This window comes from Loxodonta africana, chromosome 14 (genome assembly GCF_030014295.1).
Source record: "Loxodonta africana isolate mLoxAfr1 chromosome 14, mLoxAfr1.hap2, whole genome shotgun sequence".
NCBI classification, from domain to species: Eukaryota; Metazoa; Chordata; class Mammalia; order Proboscidea; family Elephantidae; genus Loxodonta; species Loxodonta africana.
In genome coordinates this window covers 75,901,282-75,920,470 of record NC_087355.1, presented here as the reverse complement: position 1 = coordinate 75,920,470, position 19,189 = coordinate 75,901,282, and positions in this window count along the sequence as shown.

The following is a 19,189-nucleotide window of genomic DNA, read 5'->3' as shown; positions in this document are numbered from 1 at the left end:
AGACAGTATTTGTCCTTTTGTGTTTGGCCTATTTCGCTCAGCACCATGTCCTCCAGATTCATCCATGTTACGTTTCGTGGACTCATCATTATTCTTCATCATTGCATAGTATTTCACTGTATGTATGTATTTGTTTATCCATTTGTTCACCCATGCATCCATTGATGGGCTCTTAGGTTGTTTCCATCTTTTTGCTATTGTGAAGAATGCTGCAATGAACATGAGTGTGCATATGTCTATTCATGTCACTGCTGTTATACCTCTAGGACATAGACCTAGGAGTGGGATTGCTAGGTCATCAGGTATTTCTATTTCTAGCTTTTTGAGGAAGTGTCATACTATTGTCCATAGTGGTGTACCATTTTAGTGTCCCACCAGCAGTGTATAAGAGTTCCAATCTCCCTAAAACCTTGCCAGCATTTGTTGTTTTCTGTTTTTTTGATCAGTGCCATTTTTGTAGTGGTGAGATAGTATCCCATTGTAGTTTTGATTTGCATCTCTCTAATGGCTAATAATCAAGAGCATCTCTTCATATGTTTGTTAGCTGCCTGAATGTCATATTTGGTGAAGTGTCTGTTCCTGTCCTTTGCCCGTGTTTTGATTGGATTGTTTGTCTTTTCATTATTGAGTTGTTGAAGTTAGACCCTTGTCAGATATGTCATTACCAAATTTATTATTTTTTTTCCTAGTCTGTAGGTTCTCTTTTTACTCTTCTGGTAAACTCTTTTGATGAGCATGAGTATTTAATATTTAGGAGGTCCCAGTTATCTAGTTTATCTTCTGTTGTTTGCACATTTTTAGTTGTGTTTGATAGTGTATTTGTGACAAAAATTAGGACCCCAAGCTTTGTCCCTGTATTATCTTTCAGGAACTTTATAGTTTTAGCTTTAACAACGATATATTTTTAAGTGAAAAAAAGAAAAGTACAAAATATTTTCTATGAAGTACCAAACCTCTAGGTAAGAAAGAGGGAGATATAAGAAAATATACATGTATCTGCTCATCTGTGCAGAAGAAATACAGGCAGGATAAACCAGAGGCACACAAGATTAATGACTTACATGGATGAGTGGGAACCCGATGGGGGAAAAAGGGAATGGGAAGGGAGGAGTGACACTTCTGTAGATATACCTTTGATTTATCTTTGGCTCTAAGAACCGTGGTAGTGTTTCACATACCCACAAAGTAAATAAACAATTAAAATCAACCAGAATGTGGGGTGCGGGGTGGGGGGGAAGAGGGGCAGAAGGGGATGTGGAGCTAAATGAAATTCAAATAGTAAAAAAAAGAACCTAACTCTATTACTAAGAAATACTATAACCACACTGAAGAAGGTGGGAAAGAAAAGCACTAACCTAGTAATCCTGGAAAACAGTATTTTGACTGCATACTGAAAGTTAATGATAAAAGAAACCATAAATAGATACTGTACTCTGTTTGTACTCTAGTCAAACTAGAGTACTCTAGTTATGCCAGGTATGTGTTAGAAATTCTGAAGTTACATTATGTGTATACTTGAGTTGAGGAAATAAGTAAATATATGGTGGATAATGAGAGTCAGGTGTCTCACTTTGATAAAAAGGAGCTACAAATAAGGAACAGTCAAAGGCTAGAATGAAACTTTGAGATGTCAGATTCAAATCGCAGGTATCAATTTCAAATTGTAGTTACATATATAAATAACAACATAGATACAGATGTTGTTGTTAGGTGCCATTGAATTGAGTAGACCAGAAAAAGGACTCATGGCAACCCTATGTATAACAGAATGAAACGTTGTCCAGTCCTGCACCATCCTCACAATATTAGGTATGTTTTAGCCTGGTGTTGTTGCCACTGTGTCAATCTATCTCATTGTGTGTGTGTGTGTATGTATACATATATGTGTGTATGTGTGTGTATATATACACACATACTTACACACTCACACACATACACAGAAGTAAACATGTAGGTGTGTGTTATACGAGTAAGTAAATATATACATATTCCATCACTCTCTCTACTGAGAATTCTTAAAAGCAATAACACCTCAATAGCAATAAGCATACCTGGTACCCAAATGGAAACTCTGGTGGCGTAGTGGTTAAGAGCTACGGCTACTAACCAAAAGGTCAGCAGTTGGAATCCACTAGGCACTCCTTGGAAACTCTGTGGGGCAGTTCTACTCTGTCCTATACGGTCGCTATGAGTCAGAATTGACTTGACCGCAACAGGTTTGGTTTTGGTTTCTTAGTACCCACATCTTGGTTTCTGAATACCATTCTTTGATAATAGGAACTAGGGGCCCTTGAAGAAGGGGATGGTCCCAAGGAAGAGGCAGGGAAAATATGAGACTGGAATATCTTGTGATGCTAAAAATAAGGAAGTACTCAAAAAATTGTGGGGAAATGTTGAAAGGACACAGAAGCCAACTAGAATAAGCTCCCACTGACCAATTCTGGGAAAATTTAAGCAGCAAAATAAATAATGTTAATAATGGATTATCTCCCAAGTGTTTGTCAGTTTGTCATAATGTGGGGGCTTGCGTGTTGCTGTGATGTGCTGGAAGTGCTCGTTCATCTATGCCAAGAAATTTGGAAGATAGCTACCTGGCCAATCGACTGAAAGAGATCCATATTTATCCCTATTCTCAAGAAAGGTGATCCAACCGAATGTGGAAATTATCGAACAATATCATTAACATCACACACAAGTAAAATTTTGCTGAAGATCATTCAAAAGCAGCTGCAGAAACACATATCCAGTGAACTGCCAGAAATTCAAGCCAGATTCAGAAGAGGACAGGGAACCAGGGATATCACAGCTGATGTCAGACACATCCTGGCTGAAAGCAGAGAATGCCAGAAAGATGTTTACCTGTGTTTTATTGACTATGCAAAGGCATTCAACTGTGTGGATCATTACAAATTATGGGTAACATTGCAAAGAATGAGAATTCCAGAACACTTAATTGTGCTCATGAGGAACCTGTACATAGATCAAGAGGCAGTTGTTTGAACAGAACAAGGGGATACTGCTTGCTTTAAAGTCAGGAAAGGTTTGTATCAGGGTTATATCCTTTCACCATACCTATTCAATCTGTATGCTGAGGAAATAATCAGAGAAGCTTGGCTATATGAAGAAGAATAGGGCATCAGGATCGGAGGAAAATGCATTAACAACCTGCATTATGCAGATAACACACCTTCCTTGCTGAAAGTGAAGAAGACTTGAAGCACTTACTGATGGAGATCAAAGGCCACAGCCTTTAGAATGGATTACACCTCAACATAAAACAAAAATTCTCACAACTTGACCAATAAGCATGACACCATGACAAACGGAGAAAAGATTGAAGTTGTCAAGGATTTCATTTTACTTAGATCTGTCATCAACACCCATGGAAGCAGCAGTCAAGAAATCAAACAACCTATCACACTGGGCAAATCTTCTGCAAAAGAAAAGACCTCTTTAAAGTGTCAAAAAGCAAAGACGTCACCTTGAAGACTGATGTGAGCCTGACCCAAGCCACGGTGTTTTCAATGCCTCATGTGCATGCAAGAGCTGGACGATGAATTAAGAAGACCAAAGAATTGACACCTTTGAATTGTGGTGTTAGTGAAGAATATTGAATATACCATAGACTGCCAAAAGAATGAACAAATCTGTCTTGGAAGAGTACAGCCAGAATGCTCCTTAGAAGCAAAGATGGTGAGACTAAGTCTCACATACTTCACGTATGTTATCAGGAAGGATCAATCCCTGGAGAAGGACATCATGCTTGGCAAATTATTTATTTTTATTAACATGGACTCATGGGTATTTATTTTAATCTATGGGTTATAATCCATTGTTGTTAAGTTGTTGTTAGGCGCTGCTGACCCTGTTCCAACTCATAGCAACCGTACGTACAACAGAACAAAACACGGCCTGGTCCTGCACCATCCTCACCATTGCTGTTATGCTTGAGCCCATTGTTGCAGCCATTGTGTCAATCCATCAAAAGAGAGGAAGACACTCAAAGAGATGACTGGAGACTTGAAGCAAAGAGACAGAATGTTTGCATAGTCTCAGAGTATCTCCCCACAAGATATTTAATAATTACAAAGGGAGGAATAATTGTTTATAGTAAAGAAGCCTGGCAGGTAGCAGCTTGACCAAGTGATCACAATTAATATTATCAGTAGTGATTTCATGTACCTCCTGAATATTAATGATACACAGAGAAGGACATAACACCACTTCTGTGGTATTCTTGCCAAAATGGATTACCTCATGTAGTCAAATAAAACATCAGACAAATTCAAACTGAGGGACATTCCACAAAATAGCTACTGGCCAGTACTCTTCAAAAGCATCAAGATCGTGAAAGAAACAGACTGAGAACTGTCACCAATTAGAAAGAATAAGGGGACAGGAATCTTAAACTGGTACATAATCACTAAAATCAGCATAGACTCCCAGATTAGATACTGGACCAGAAAAAGGACATTAGTTAGACAACTTGTATAATTCAAACGAGGTCTGTAGACTAGTGAATAATATCACATCAATGTTAATTTTCTGATTTTGATAATTTTACTACACATGATGTCAACATTAGAGAAATTTGGGTGAAGGGTGTATGGAAATCTTGTACTCTTTCCAGTTTTCTGTAAATCAAAAATCATTTCAAATTAAGTTAAACACATGCATCCATCCATACATATGTATGTACATTCACAAATGAACTCTTAAAATGGTCTACAAGGTTCTAAGTCCATCAGGCTTTCTTGATTGCTACTCAAGTCTTGTTGTTGTTGTTGTTAGGTGCCGTCGGGTTGGCTCCGACTCACAGCAACCCTGTGCACAACGGAACGAAACACTGCCTCGTCCTGCGCCATCCTTGCAATCCTTGTTATGCTTGGGCCCATTGTTACAGCCACTGTGGCAGTCCACCTCATTGAGGGTCTTCCTCTTTTCCGCTAACCCTGTACTGTGCCAAGCATGATGTCCTTCTCCAGGGACCGAGCCCTCCTGACTACATGTCCAAAGTATGTAAGACGCAGTCTCGCCATTCTTGCTTCTAAGGAGCATTCTGGTTGTACTCCTTCCACTCAAGTCTCAGCTCTTTATTACGTATATTGACAGCATTGCTGACATGTTTTTAACTAGTAGTTGAAAATAGAACTATCATTAGAGAGTGAGAGAAAGCGAGGCATCTGCTGACTGAAGACCATTATTTTTAATGGGAGGAAGAAGTAGAATACAGGAATAAACTCCACATCTATAACACAAACATAATCAAAGGCCCACAGTCTATGGAGACATGAAAAACTCTGAAGGTGGCCAGGAAGGAGTAAAGAAACTTGAGATGAGGAAATGGGCTGGGCTGGGCTGACTAAAGGTGTCCCTGAGTGGTTCAAATGATTAACAGTCTCAGCTGTTAACCAAAAGGTTGGCGCCTCAAGTCCACCCAGAGGTGCCACAGAAGAAAGGCCCGGTGATTTGCTTCTGAAAAATCAGTCACTGAAAACCCTGTGGCGTGCAGTTCTACTCTGGGGACACATGGGGACACTCACCAGCAACTTGAACTGGGATGACTAAGACTAAATTCTTGATTGGCCTTTGTGTAAGCCAATTCCTCTCAGTTGCAAAAGAAGAATTTTTTGACTTGTTAATGGTAAAATCTCTTCCAGGCATCAACTTCTTTTGTAAAACCAAAACCAAACCCACTGCTGTCAAGGCGATTCCAGCTCATAGCGACCCTATTGGACAGTGTGGAACTGCCCCACAGCGTTTCCGAGGCTGTAAATCTTTACGGAAGCAGGCTGCCACAGCTTTCTCTTGAGGAGTGACTGGTGGGTTTCAACTGCCCACCTTTTGATTAGCCGCTGAGCGTTTAACCACTGTGCTACCAGAGTTCCTTCACACCATTCATAGCACACAGTTAAATGTGTCTCTTTTCCATACTCTCTAAATCAACCCAACTCACTCATTTGCATACTTTCAGAGAACTCCCTAAAACCCAAAACCAAACCCACTGCCGTCGAGTTGATTCCGACTCATACAGACCCTATAGGACAGAGTAGAACTGCCTCATAGAGTTTCCAAGGAGCACCTGGCAGATTCGAACTGCCAACTTTTATTTAGCAGCCGTAGCACTTAACCACCACGCCACCAGGGTTTCCCTACAAGACACTTATTAATTGCAAAGAGAAAATTAAAATGTTTACAGTGGAGTAGCCTGGTAGATGCCACCTTAACCAAATGATCAAAGAGCACATCACCAGAAATAAGGTATGTCAACATCATGTGCCTCCTGATAAGATGCACCAAGAAGGGCAAAACATCACGTCCACGTGGAGAGACACTCCCACCCTTCTAGTCTATACCAGTGCAGTGAGTTTGGGACCATCTTTTCTGCATGCCATCTTTTCCTGGGAAAACCAACTTGACTGCTATTATCCTTGGCCATAGCATTGATGCCTGTGGTTGATGTGGGAGGTGAATTAACCTTTAATTGAACTGACTGTATCAACAATCATCACAAAATAGAATCATGTTGATGCAAAATAAGCCCTCATTCTACTTGGGAAAAATTTTCAATTAACAACAGAATCATGTAGAGAAGCCCCGTGGTTATGGAGATTTAGTGACTCACTGCAACCGGAAATTGCCTGTGGTGCTATTTCCCCTTCGTTCTCGCTTTGCCAGCCTCTAGCAACTGTGCTTGGTTTCCACCCATCACAAAGCAAAATAAAATAAAAATCACCAGGGGTTAAAGACCTAAATTGGATTACAGCCACACCATTTAGAAAACAAGGTTTTACTGGTAATTGCATTCAGCTGAATAAATATTCTTACATTAGCTTATGGCCCATTAGTATTCTGACAGTGATTATTTTTACTTAAATGTGTCTGCCTCTGAATAAATGGGGAAAGAGTGGAATGATAGCAGGCTTCAAGACGAAATAGACATTCTGCTCAGTAAACCAGGGTTTCTGGCATGGAGCTAGGATTGTGGGTGAAATTGAAATTATACAGAGATTTATTCAAAATGATTTCCCTGCAAAATGATCTACTGAGGCCCTAAACTTACGATTTTCAAACCTTGTTGTGCATCAGAGCCAGGGGCCAACTATAAAGATGCCAGGGTTCTTCCCCAGGTGTTCTCAATCATAATCTCTAGGGATGCAACTCAGGAAACTATATTTTTAACAGTTTTCAAGTATTCACTAACCAGTTTGGAGAATCCTGTTCTAAATGTTCAACAGTCTTATTCTCAGATACCAACGATGATTCAAGTATAAATTAAGCTAGCAGAACAAAATCCACCACCAGAGATAGCTATGTGGACAAGGGCTCAGCAAACGATGGGCCGTAGGCCAAATTCAGCCCACTTCTTTGTGTAGCTCAAGCTTTATGGGAACATAGTCACGCCCATTTGTTTATGAATCATCTATAATTGCTTTTTTGCAGCAAAGCAAAGTTGAGTAATTGTGACAGAGACTACGGGGCCTGAAAAATCTAAAATATTTACTCTTTGACCCTTATAGAAAAAGTTTGCTGACCCCTGAGGAAAATAGACTCCAGGGATTGAAGAACTGGAAAAGTAGATAAACTAGGGGATTGGCCGGTAAAGCAGTTGACTGTTGACAAATTGTCAGCTCCCTTCCCTGGATTCTAAACTCAGATTTCCCATATAGTAGCAGGCCTTAACCTTCCTGAACTCAGCTTTCTTTATCCGTAAAAACGAGGAATGGAATAAATAAAATTAAAGGACAGGTATTATTATGGTCTTCCTACAAGGCATAAGGAAGAATGAATACAGCATAGCTTGGCCCTCTGGTTGTGCAAAGATGATCTCTAAGCTCTAATCTATCTTTACTTTAAAAAGCTCTCTGGCATCATTATTAAGATTGTAGGTTCTGTTTGGGGTCACATCTAGGACACTGTTTAAAATCTTCTTCACTATCACTTACCAGCAATGTGGCCTTGAGCAAATTCTTTGTGCTTTTTAAGCTTTTCCAGAAAATGGAGAAAGTATTTGCCCTAAGGTGTCATTAAAAAAAAAAAAAAGCATTGTGGTGGAGTCAATTCTGACCCTAAAAAACCCAGTGCCGTCGATGACCCTAGCAACCCTATAAGACAGAGCAGAACTGCCCCATAGGGTTTCCAAAGAGCAGCTGGTGGATTCAAATTGCCAACCTTTTGGTTAGCAGCCAAGCTCTTAACCACTGCGCCACCAGGGCTCCAAGGTATCATGATGAGGGTGGTGAGGTTAAATTAGGCAATGCAGGTAAAATGCTTAACACAGTGCAGGTCTATAATAAATGGTTACTACTAGTACAATAAAACCTGTGAAAGCCGGAACCTGTGTGTGACAGAAACCTGTCAGAGAAGGCCTTCTAGGGCAAAATCATCACAAAGTCATCGGAAAGCAAAAAGAAAGGTTTTACCCAGCATATATTCAAAGGGGATATTCAAAGAGGCAAAAGTAAGAAATGGACAAGCATGCTTCCAGAGCCATGTCTGTCCTAGTCCAAGAAATAATACAGAATCATCAGTATTTATTAGCACCAAAAATGGAAACAATCATTGAAAGCGTCACCTTTTCACAGATTGGTTAAAACCTGCCAAATCGCTGTGAATCTACATTTTGAATTGTCTTTCTTAATAATCTTTGGTACAGGTTTCAGGAGAATCTCCGTTGGTCCAACAAATCTTACTATTCACTAAATGATAATAGAAAGAGGTAAGAGTGGAAAGTATGTGAGTCTTTTATGCTCTGTTTATAATTTGTTTATGTGGAAGTTTCCCTAAAAGAAGTTTTCCAAGATTGTCCTAGATATTGTCTTTATACCTTAGGGCCCAGGTGATGTTTCCTTTTGAGTCCTTGTGAGTCCTGTTCCAGCTGGGTCACATTCTTTACTCAGGGACAGGGAATGATGGCACCAACATTATTTCCTAAATCAAAACAAAACTCAAAAGTTTTCTACTAGTAGAGAGCGATAGAAAAGTGGTAAGGCTGCACCCTTTCAAAGGTGGAAAACTTGCGAGACCTGGAAAAACAAAGCAGTCCCTCGAAGTTCCGGCTATCAACGGAAACACCGTTGGTTGGCGCTGGACAATTCTTCGGGCAAAACTTTCCAGAGCACTGGAAGCCCTGGTGGCACACTGGTTAAGTGCTACGGCTGCTAACCAAAACGTCGACGGTTCAGATCCACCAGGCGCTCCTTGGAAACTCTATGGGGCAGTTCTACCCTGCCCTATAGGGTCGCTATGAGTTGGAATCGACTTGACGGCAGTGGGTTTGGTTTCCAGAGCATTTAGTATCCCTGACCATCCCCTGAACACTAATTGTCAAAAATGTCCCCCAGGTCAATGGGAAAACCAAAACTGCCCCAAATATTTTCGGACATGGGGAGAGAAGTGCTTTTGCCCCCTGGCTGAGAACAACAGACAGTAAGCTCCTCAAGGCCTTGTTTATTTTCCCAGTCCAACAACGTGCCTAGCACATAGGTAGCTACATATATATTCTTCAAATAAATGAAAGAAGGAGAATGAGTGAACATGACAGTAAATATGCTTGCTGTTATGGATTGAATTGTGTCCCCTAAAAATATTTGTTGTAAATCCTAACTGATATGCCTGTGGTTATAATCTCATTTGGGAATATGTTGTCTTTGTTATGTTAACGAGGCAGGATTAGTGTAGGGTCAATCTCTTTTGAGATATAAAAGAGGTTGAGCAAGCAGAGATGGGGAAAGAGAAATATCAAGCCACCTGAAGACTGACCAGGAGCAGAAGCTGAGAAGAGAAGAGGACCTTCTCCATGGGCCGACAGAGAGTAAGCCTTCCCCTAGAGCCTGCACCCTGAATTTGAACTTCTAGCCTCCCAAACTGTGAGAAAATAAATTTCTGTTTGTTAAACCCATCCACTTGTAATATTTCTGTTATAGCAACGCTAGATAACTAAGACACTTGCAATGTCACCATTGTAGATGCATACCTTTCGTTGTAGATGGTTCTATCCGATTGCTGGTGCAAATAGTTTTGAGAGGAAATACTTTCAGCTGCTATTAGCTAACATTAGGGTGGTTCAATGACAATTGTGGCAAAAAAAAAAAAAAAAAACCTTGAGGAGTAGTTTACAGGATAGAATGGGGATAGAATAGTGATCAAGTATAAAATAGAAAATGTAAAGCTTTGTACAATCCTGAATTGTTTCTTTGCATAAGTCTGTGTATTGAATTAAGAAGGTATCTCTTACCCACCTCCAACTTCATTTTAAAAGCTATTAAAACCACAAGTTCCTTTTGATCCACCACCATCTTTCTCCTTTTTCTTATAGTAGTAATCCACATTTCATACTTCTCTTTCCTCAATAATTATTTTCTGCCTGAGATAAGTAATCAGAAATTCTCTTTTTTCCTGCCTAGTTTTTTTGAATTAGCTAACTTCTTCTATTTTCATCAAAGCTCCTTCTCCAGCAACTTCAAATACTTTTTCCTCAACCTTACTCCAAAAATATTCTCAAGATCCATTCTTTGGTTTTTTTCCCAACTCTCTCAAAGCACTTTTTCTGGAGAATATATCTTTCCCGTGGCCTCAATGATGACAAGTTAATTTTATCTCATTATTTAGCATCAAAATCTCCAAACTCACAAAGTTTAATTCTGTAAAAATATTCCATAAAGAACTGACCATTTATAAAAATGAGTCTCTACTCAAATAGCCCTCCTTATTTAACACAATTGTCTGCTTGTCCATCAGAACAAGTAAGTCAGTCATTCACTGGTTATCACATGTAAGCATCTAACAGCACCATGAAATGCAAGGGCAGCCCTACTGCAGAGTGAAATTGCACATCTTACGAAAGATGCAGGATCCCATGAGCTCAGAGTACTGCTGCAACACTAGCAAGGCTACTCACGCATGAGAATCTAGAAGAGTTACTCCAGTTAACAAATAAAGAAGTTAAATTGACAAGGATGGTGGCACAAAAGTGACTTCAAATGAAAATGATTTGAGTATCGAAAACTTAGGAGAGGTCCTTGGGGGGAAAAAAAATGAAACCCCCAAATATTTTTAGAAAATATTTATAATTCTGCTGTAAAAGCAAAACAGCACAAAGACTCTCATAATAGGCTAATACAGAAATTTGCCAGGTATATTTCAACAACAAAAATTATCCTTTGTTCATTCTAAGAATTAATGACTAGTTGAAATTGCAATATAAATTGTTTTAAATACATGATAAAGTATTATTTTTAGTTTCCTTTTTCAAAATAAATCCCAATTTACTCAGTTTTTTTCTTTTTTTTTTTTCCCTATTTGCTGTTACACAGTGGTCTTGTTTTGTATGGATTTATTTAAATCCTTTTTCTAATATATATTTACTTTGAATAATAAAGACTGCTTTCAATTATGTCCTCTCTGCAGATAAATTCCAACTCTCTACCTTTGGACCTGAGCAATTCAGGGCATTTTTACTTAAAACGTTTCTCTGATAACTCGAATCACCGTAAAAAGGCAAATCTGTCAGTGCCCCTCTGAAAATTGCTTTCTGTTTTCACAACATCATACATTCCACACAACTCTAATGAAAATGCAGGTGTCATTCCGCCAACTCTTATTTGCTCACCCTTCATTTAATCAGTCTCCAGACCTTGCTGACCTTTCCTTTAAAATGTGTCTTTCATCCGCTCCTTCTTTTCTATTACTTCAGCATCTCCATCAGTGCTGGTCCTTCTCACTCATGTCTGGATGACCACAAAAACCTTATTCGTTTTTTCTCCTATTTTAATTCTACATGAATAACACCTCCCAGATGAATTTTGATAAGATACAGTTCTGCAGCAGTCAAAATATTTTACACACCTCCCTGAAACATGACTTTTTTTTTTCCCATTTCTTAGCCTTTGCATCATTCTTTCTCTGTTGAATTTGCTCCTCTGTGTCTTGTATCTCTCAAATTCCTACCCAAGTCCAGAACTTTTAAGTCTTTATTGATGAGCTCAGGCCTACGTGCTCTCTCCCCAGGAGTACATTTCGCCGGCATCCATTAGAAGAGCTTTATCCCTACGAGTTCCATGAACACAAGTGCTCGCTGTTTAGAGCCTGAAGATCCAGAAGCAGGAGACTTGGATGCTTCTTAATTGAGTAATCTTGAGTAAGGCTCTCCGTTGGGTATAATTTTCGGAACAGTTACTATTTACCCAGTTCCAACCATATGCTAAGCATTTTGTTTATTACTAATAGCCATCATTTACTGAGTAATTCTTAGGTGGTGGTGGCTGTTAGCTGCTGTCAAGCTGGCTCCGACTCAGGGTGATAGAACGAAATGTTGCCTGGTCCTGTGCCATCTTCATGATCATGGTATGTTTGAACCCAATTCTAAGGTGCCAGGTCCTAAATACCTTACATGAAGGAATTCACACAGAATCCCTGTAAGGTCGGTAGTCTTAGTAGCCCAATTTTTCAGATGAGAAAGGTAAAGCAGAGAGAAAATTTATGACTTAAATTACAGCTAATAAGTGGCAGAGCCAGGATTCCAACCCAGACCGCTTGGCACCTGTATCTATTCTCTTAACCACCACCCTGTCCTATATCGGAGTGTGCCATTTATTCCTACAAGACGTGTTATTTTCCACACTTTGAAATGAGAAGAATGAAACTCAGGGAGGTTAGGAATTATCTCAGATCACAGATGTTGTAAGTGGTTAATTCTTGATTTTATACCCAGGTCTGCCTGACTCTACTAACCATTACTTTTATTATACTTGTCTTCTTGAGATTAATAGGACTACTTCAAAAGGTTATTGTGGGAATTAAATAGGACCCTGTATGTGAAAGCATTCTATAAATGCGAATACAGTAGACTAAACATTGGGCTGAGCTTCCTGTGGACACATTCCTGTGCTGCCACCAGGCCTATAAGCTGTGGGCAAATGGTCTCCAAACTTTAATCACATGCTCATTTTGGTTTAAAAACTGTAGTAACTTGTGTGTAAATTAAATATATGCATTACTGTATGACTAAATCTTGATTCTATTACTTTTTTAGCTAGGTGGCCTTATTCTACCTCCTTAGTTTATCTGTGCTTCAGCTTCCTAATTTATTAAATAGTGGTACTACTACATATCTCATTGGGTTGTCGTGAGAGTTTTAATTAATATATGTAAAGCATTTAAAAAAATGACTGATACACGACGGCACTGGGTCTGGGGTTTGGGTACACAATTAAAGGTATAAAAGTGTCAGATAGTAGTAGTACTCTCTACTATGGAAACCCTGGTGGCATAGTGGTTAAGTGCTATGGCTGCTAAGCAAGAGGTCAGCAGTTCGAATCTGTCAGGCGCTCCTTGGAAACTCTATGGGGTGGTTCTACTCTGTCCTATGGGGTCGCTATGAGTTGGAATCGACGGCACTGGGTTTGATTTTTTTTTGGTTTACTCTCTACTGTACAACATACACAAAAATAAAATTTAAGGAGCATGAGATAAATATGAGTTAAATAACTGATATATATACACACACACACATATATGTATATGTGTGTGTGTGTATATATATATATAGTTGTTGTTGTTGTGTGCTGTAGTCGATTCCAACTCACAGCGACCCTATAGGACAGAGTAGAACTGCCCCATAAGGTTTCCAAGGAGTGGCTGGTGGATTCGAACTGCTGATCAGATAGATAGATAGACAGACAGATAGAGCAATCTATATCTCTCTCTATATATGTACACATATCTGTATCTATTTGGAAACCCTGATGGCACAGTGGTTAAGAGCTATGGCTGCTAACCAAAAGGCCGGCCATTCAAATACACCAGGTGCTCCCTGGAAACCCTATGGGGCAGTTCTACTCTGTTCTATAGGGTCGCTATGAGTCAGAATCGACTTGATGGCAACGGGTTTTGTTTTGTTTTGTTTTTATATCTATCTGGAAACCCCAGTAGTGTAGTGGTTAAGTGCTATGGCTGCTAACCAAAAGGTCAGCAGTTTGAATCCACCAGGCGCTCCTTGGAAACTCTACGGGGCAGTTCTACTCTGTCCTATAGGGTTGCTATGAGTCGGAATCGACTCGACAGCAGTAGGTTTGGTTTTTTGGTTATATATATGGATACATATATACATATATATAATTACTGCTTAAATAGATTGCTGGTATGAAATTGTTTTGTTTTAACTGAAAATATTAATAATATCATTTATTTTCATGACAGAAATATGACAATGTGCTTCATTGTTTTTGAAAGTATGGCTACAACATTTTGTGATAAAATGATTTGATGGTCCAGTTCTAAATTTATTTTGATGATTTATTTTAACAAATGTCATAGTTTAAAAAGTCTGTTTCACAAAGATACAGAGGTCTATATGGAAAAAATGTTTCCATATATGAGTTACCACATTAGCTTTAATTATTAAACCCTGTTTTGTTTCATCCATCAGAAATTCTAAGATTTATGTTGATATTTTACTAATATATTTCCATCTTCTATAATGTCACTCATTTTTTGCAATTTAATGAAAAGTATTTAATATTTACATATTTTTTACAAATGGTTTCAAAACCTACTGAAACTCTTTGGACGGTTTAAAAAAGATTAGAAAATTCTATTTCAAAGCCTTATTATTATTGAAATGTATGTGTTTTATAGGTAACACACATCAGTCAGTCTCAGAAACACAATCACATAATGATGGATGTATTTTCAAACATACATTTTCAGAAGTCTTTTTCCATAGCATGAGTTTCTCTCAAGAAGATGTTATTTTCTAATTATTGTCAAAACCACTGATGCTACTTCAAAGGGACTAATTAAGTGTGTATATTTTGTCAGAAAATATCTTCTACATGGCACAGGACTGGGCAATGTTTTGTTCTGTGATACATACGGTCACCATGAGTCATAGACAACTGCGTAGTAACTAACAATAACAAGATAGCATATCACCAATAGCCATTGTATTATCCCACAAAGTGGCTGACAGAGTCCAAACCAGGAAGGGGACATGCTCTTCTTTTATTTTCTTGTCATTGTCTTGGGCTTGAATTATTAGTATCATGTTAACCTGAAGTTTATTTGCAGGAAACATTTCAAGTCGTGGATACATTTTGAGAGGGGTTTTGTTGTGGTAAGGTGCTGTTGGGCTGGTTCTGACTCATAGTGACCTTCTGCACAACAGAACAAAACACTGCCTGGTCCTGCACCATCCTCACAATTGTTATGTTTGAGCCCACTGTTGCAGCCACTGTGTCAATCCATCTCATTGAGGGTCTTCCTCTTTTTCAGTGACCCTCCACTTTACCAAGCACGATGTCCTTCTCCAGGGACTGATCTCTCCTGATAACATGTTCAAAGTATGTGAGATGTAATCTCCCCATCTTGCTTCTATGGAGCATGCTGAATGTACTTCTTCCAAGACAGATTTGTTCGTTCTTTTGACAGTCCATGGTATAGTCAATATTCCTTGCCAACAGCACAATTTAAAGGTGTCAAGTCTTCTTTGGTTTCCCTTTTTCATCGTCCAGCTTTCACATGCATATGAGGCAACTGAAAACACCATGGCTTGGGTCAGGTGCACCTTAGTCTGTTAAACCCAGGTAATGCAGTATATCAATACATTTCTCCAAGGACATGTAAACTGCAATATGTCACAATAAGTTCAGAGCAGATGAATGAATGAAGGCGCCATCAGCAACCTCTGTGTTGCAGAACTCCCATTTTTTTTACTGGATCCTTGCATACCATGCACGATACAGAACGATCCAATTGATCAAGTGATGAAGCCAGTCTCAATCCCTACATTAAATATTGGTAAAGTTAAGTGTATCTCTATTTTTAAGAAAAAATATAAATAGAAAGAGAAGTTATATTTTCTTCAGGCACCTCTAATATTTTCTTCTTGCACATCCTTAGAATGTATACACCTTTGGAGACCACAGCACTAAGCTGTCTCATGCCAACAGTGCCTCCAAGTGGTCAACAGGGAATAGCAAGATGCTCTTTTTTTCTCCATACTTCCAATTCTTCCCATTAAGGAGATTCAAGCCGTCACAGCTTTCCTCTTCATTCTGTCCTTCACTGTCTTCTTAATTCTACTTCAGTCAATTAACACAGAGACGTATCCTTTTAAACACCATTTTTCTATTGTTTCACTCTTATATGCTCTATGAATGTTCCTCTTCTCTACTCCTTTTTTCCTGTGAGCTAAAAAATGACTCCAATCATAGCTTATAAGCATAAAGATATCATACACCTGCCATCAAGAAGAGAGAAACTATCCATTCTTTACTAGAATAAAACATAGTACCAGTATACTCAACTTCAAAGGCCTTTGCAAATTTTTAGATGTCTCCTTCAGAATTTCTATTTTTCACAGAAATTTCTTTTCGCATCTTGATCCTCTCCTAATTGTACTGTTGACCTCAAGCATTACTTTCAAGAGACATGTTTCAAACTTTTTCTTATTCAATTTTAATACTTTTCTGTTTTAGGAGGCTCCAGTTCCTGATAAGATGGAGTACTGCATTTTTACACAAATAACGCAGGCCTTATATGTTTGTTAGCCAACTGTTCCCTCCTCCCGCAAGGTATGTTTTAAGTGCACTATGATAATATTTTTTACAACAACATGTAAAAAAAAAACTTGGCTTAGTGGCGCTTATGAAAATACCTAGTGGGGGGCAGGGAGCAGTGAGCAAACAAACACACATTATTTGCATAAAAATATGGTAAGCACGTTTAAATAGTATTGACAAGATTGGGGAAGACCAGAATATGAAGTACCACCAAACCAGCAGTGAGTTTTCCATTTTCCCTTCTCTATGAGTCAGAATTAACTTGATGGCAATGGGTTTGTTTGTTTTGGTTTGATGTTCCCAGGCCTGAGCACAATGCAGCCTAAAAAGCTAGAAATGGGCAACAGCACAAACAGAGAGCTTCAGGAAAAGCCCTCTAGATCTGGTTCAAGGAGTGAAAAGACAACTCTAACATTTGGAGAGAGTGCAGAAACCCCCAATTCTTTGTTATTTTTCTTCTCTCTGGTTTTCTCATAGCCCAATCCCCAAGAAACCCCTGGTTTGCTGTATAAGTCCTAATGAGAGACCACTGGTGGAGGACAGGGGACCCTCCTTTCTGATTGGTGAAGCTGTAATTCCAAAAATGGGATAACCGAAGTCCCAGCGCTCAAGCTGAAGAACCAAAAAGGGAAACCCAGGGAATTAAAAAGAAAAAAATCCAGCGGGATGGTAGAGAGGGAGGAAATTAGGAATGCAATGCCATAAAATTGTTTTTAAATTCTTAGGTTCACCCCCAACCTATGCATGCATGAATTTGATCCTAGAAGAATTTGAGAACTGAACATATAAACAGACCATTGCCCTGGTTGCAGAGTGACCACTGGGTGGTGCAAACATGTGACAAATCCGAGAACTGCAAAAGCTTCAAAAACTGAACTGACATTGGAACTGTAGCTCACAGAAGGCAGGTTGGAACTTGTAGCCTCAGCCTAAGCAGATCAACTAACCACTAAAACAAAACAATCAGTGTTTTCAATAGGTTTATATAATAGTCTCATAACATAACATCCAAAATGTGCAGAATATACTCCAGAGTCTCAGCATATAAACAACCAGGAAAACCTCAATTTTTGTAGGAAAAGACAAATAACAGACTTCAAGATGACACATACATTAGAATTATCTGACAAAGACTTAAAGAAGCTATGATACGAATGCTCTAATAAGCAGTCACAAATATTCTTGAAAGAACTGGAAAAATAACAGGATAAATCCAAAGAAATTCACAGGAGCATATCAAAATCCAGCTGCTAAAAAGTAGGGACAAAGAAATAACCTTGAAGGGGGAAAAAAAAGCAGCCAGAGAGAAATGACACATTGCCTTTAAAGAAAATCCAAATCCCTTTGAGACGATTCTGACTCATAGTGACCCTATAGTACAGAGTAGAACTGCTCCATGAGGTTTCCAAGATGTGGCTGGTGGATTTGAACCGCCAACCTTTTGGTTAGCAACTGAACATTTAACCAGTGCACCACCAGGGCTCCACAGGGGAACAATAATTGAACGATGGAAGATTTCTCACCAGAAACCACAGAAGTAAGAAAGAAACGGAGTTCTTAGACATGACATCTAAAGCAGAACCCATAAAAGAAAAGTATAATTTGGACTTCATCAGAATTTAAAACTTCTGCTCTGTAAGAGACACTATTAAGAAATTGAAAAGGCAAACTATAGACTAAGAAAATATACTTTCATATTACATATCTGACAATGGATTTACATTCAGAATATATATATAAAGGCTCTCTAAACTCAGCAAGAAGGAAACAAAAATATCCAACTAAAAAATGGGTAGAAGACTTAAACAGACAGTTCCCTAAAGAAGATACAAGGATAATAAAAATAAGCATATGAAAAGCTGCCCAACATAATTAGCCATGAAAAACCTAAAACCAAATCCACTGCTGTCAAGTTGATTCTGACTCATAGCAACCCTATAGGACGGAGTAGAACTGCCCCCATAGGTTTTCCAAGGCTGTAAATCTTTATGGAGACAGACTGCCACATCATTCTCCCAGGGACCAGCTGGTGGGTTCAAACTGCTGACCTTTTGTTTAGCAGCGGAGCACTTTAACCACTGCACCCCCAGGGCTCCTTCAATTAGCCATTAAAGAAGCACAAACTACACACCTATTAAAATGATTAAAATAAAAAATACTGGTAATACCAAGTGCTGGAGAGAATGCAAACCAACTAGGGCTCTTACACATTGCTGGTGGGAATGCAAAATGGTACAGTCACCCTGGAAAATACCTCGGAAGTTTTTTATAAAATTAAGCACAAACATATCGTGTTACCAGCAATTCCACTTCTGGGTATTTACCCTTGCAAAATGAAAACTTATTGTTAAGGATTGAATTATGTCCCCCAAAAATACGTGTTGCAAATCCTAACCGGTATACCTATGGTTATAGTCCCATTTGGGAATGGGTTTTCTCTGTTAAGATAATGAGATAGTACTAGTGTGGGGTGGGTCTTAAGTCAATCTCTTTTGAGATGTAAAAGAGCAGAGTAAGCAAGCAAGAAAGTACCCAAAAAAGCAAGAAAGTACAGAGGGGAAGAAATACCGAGCAGGATCTCCAAGGAATTTAGGAAGAGTAGCTGAAAAGAGGCAAGAAGCTTTCCC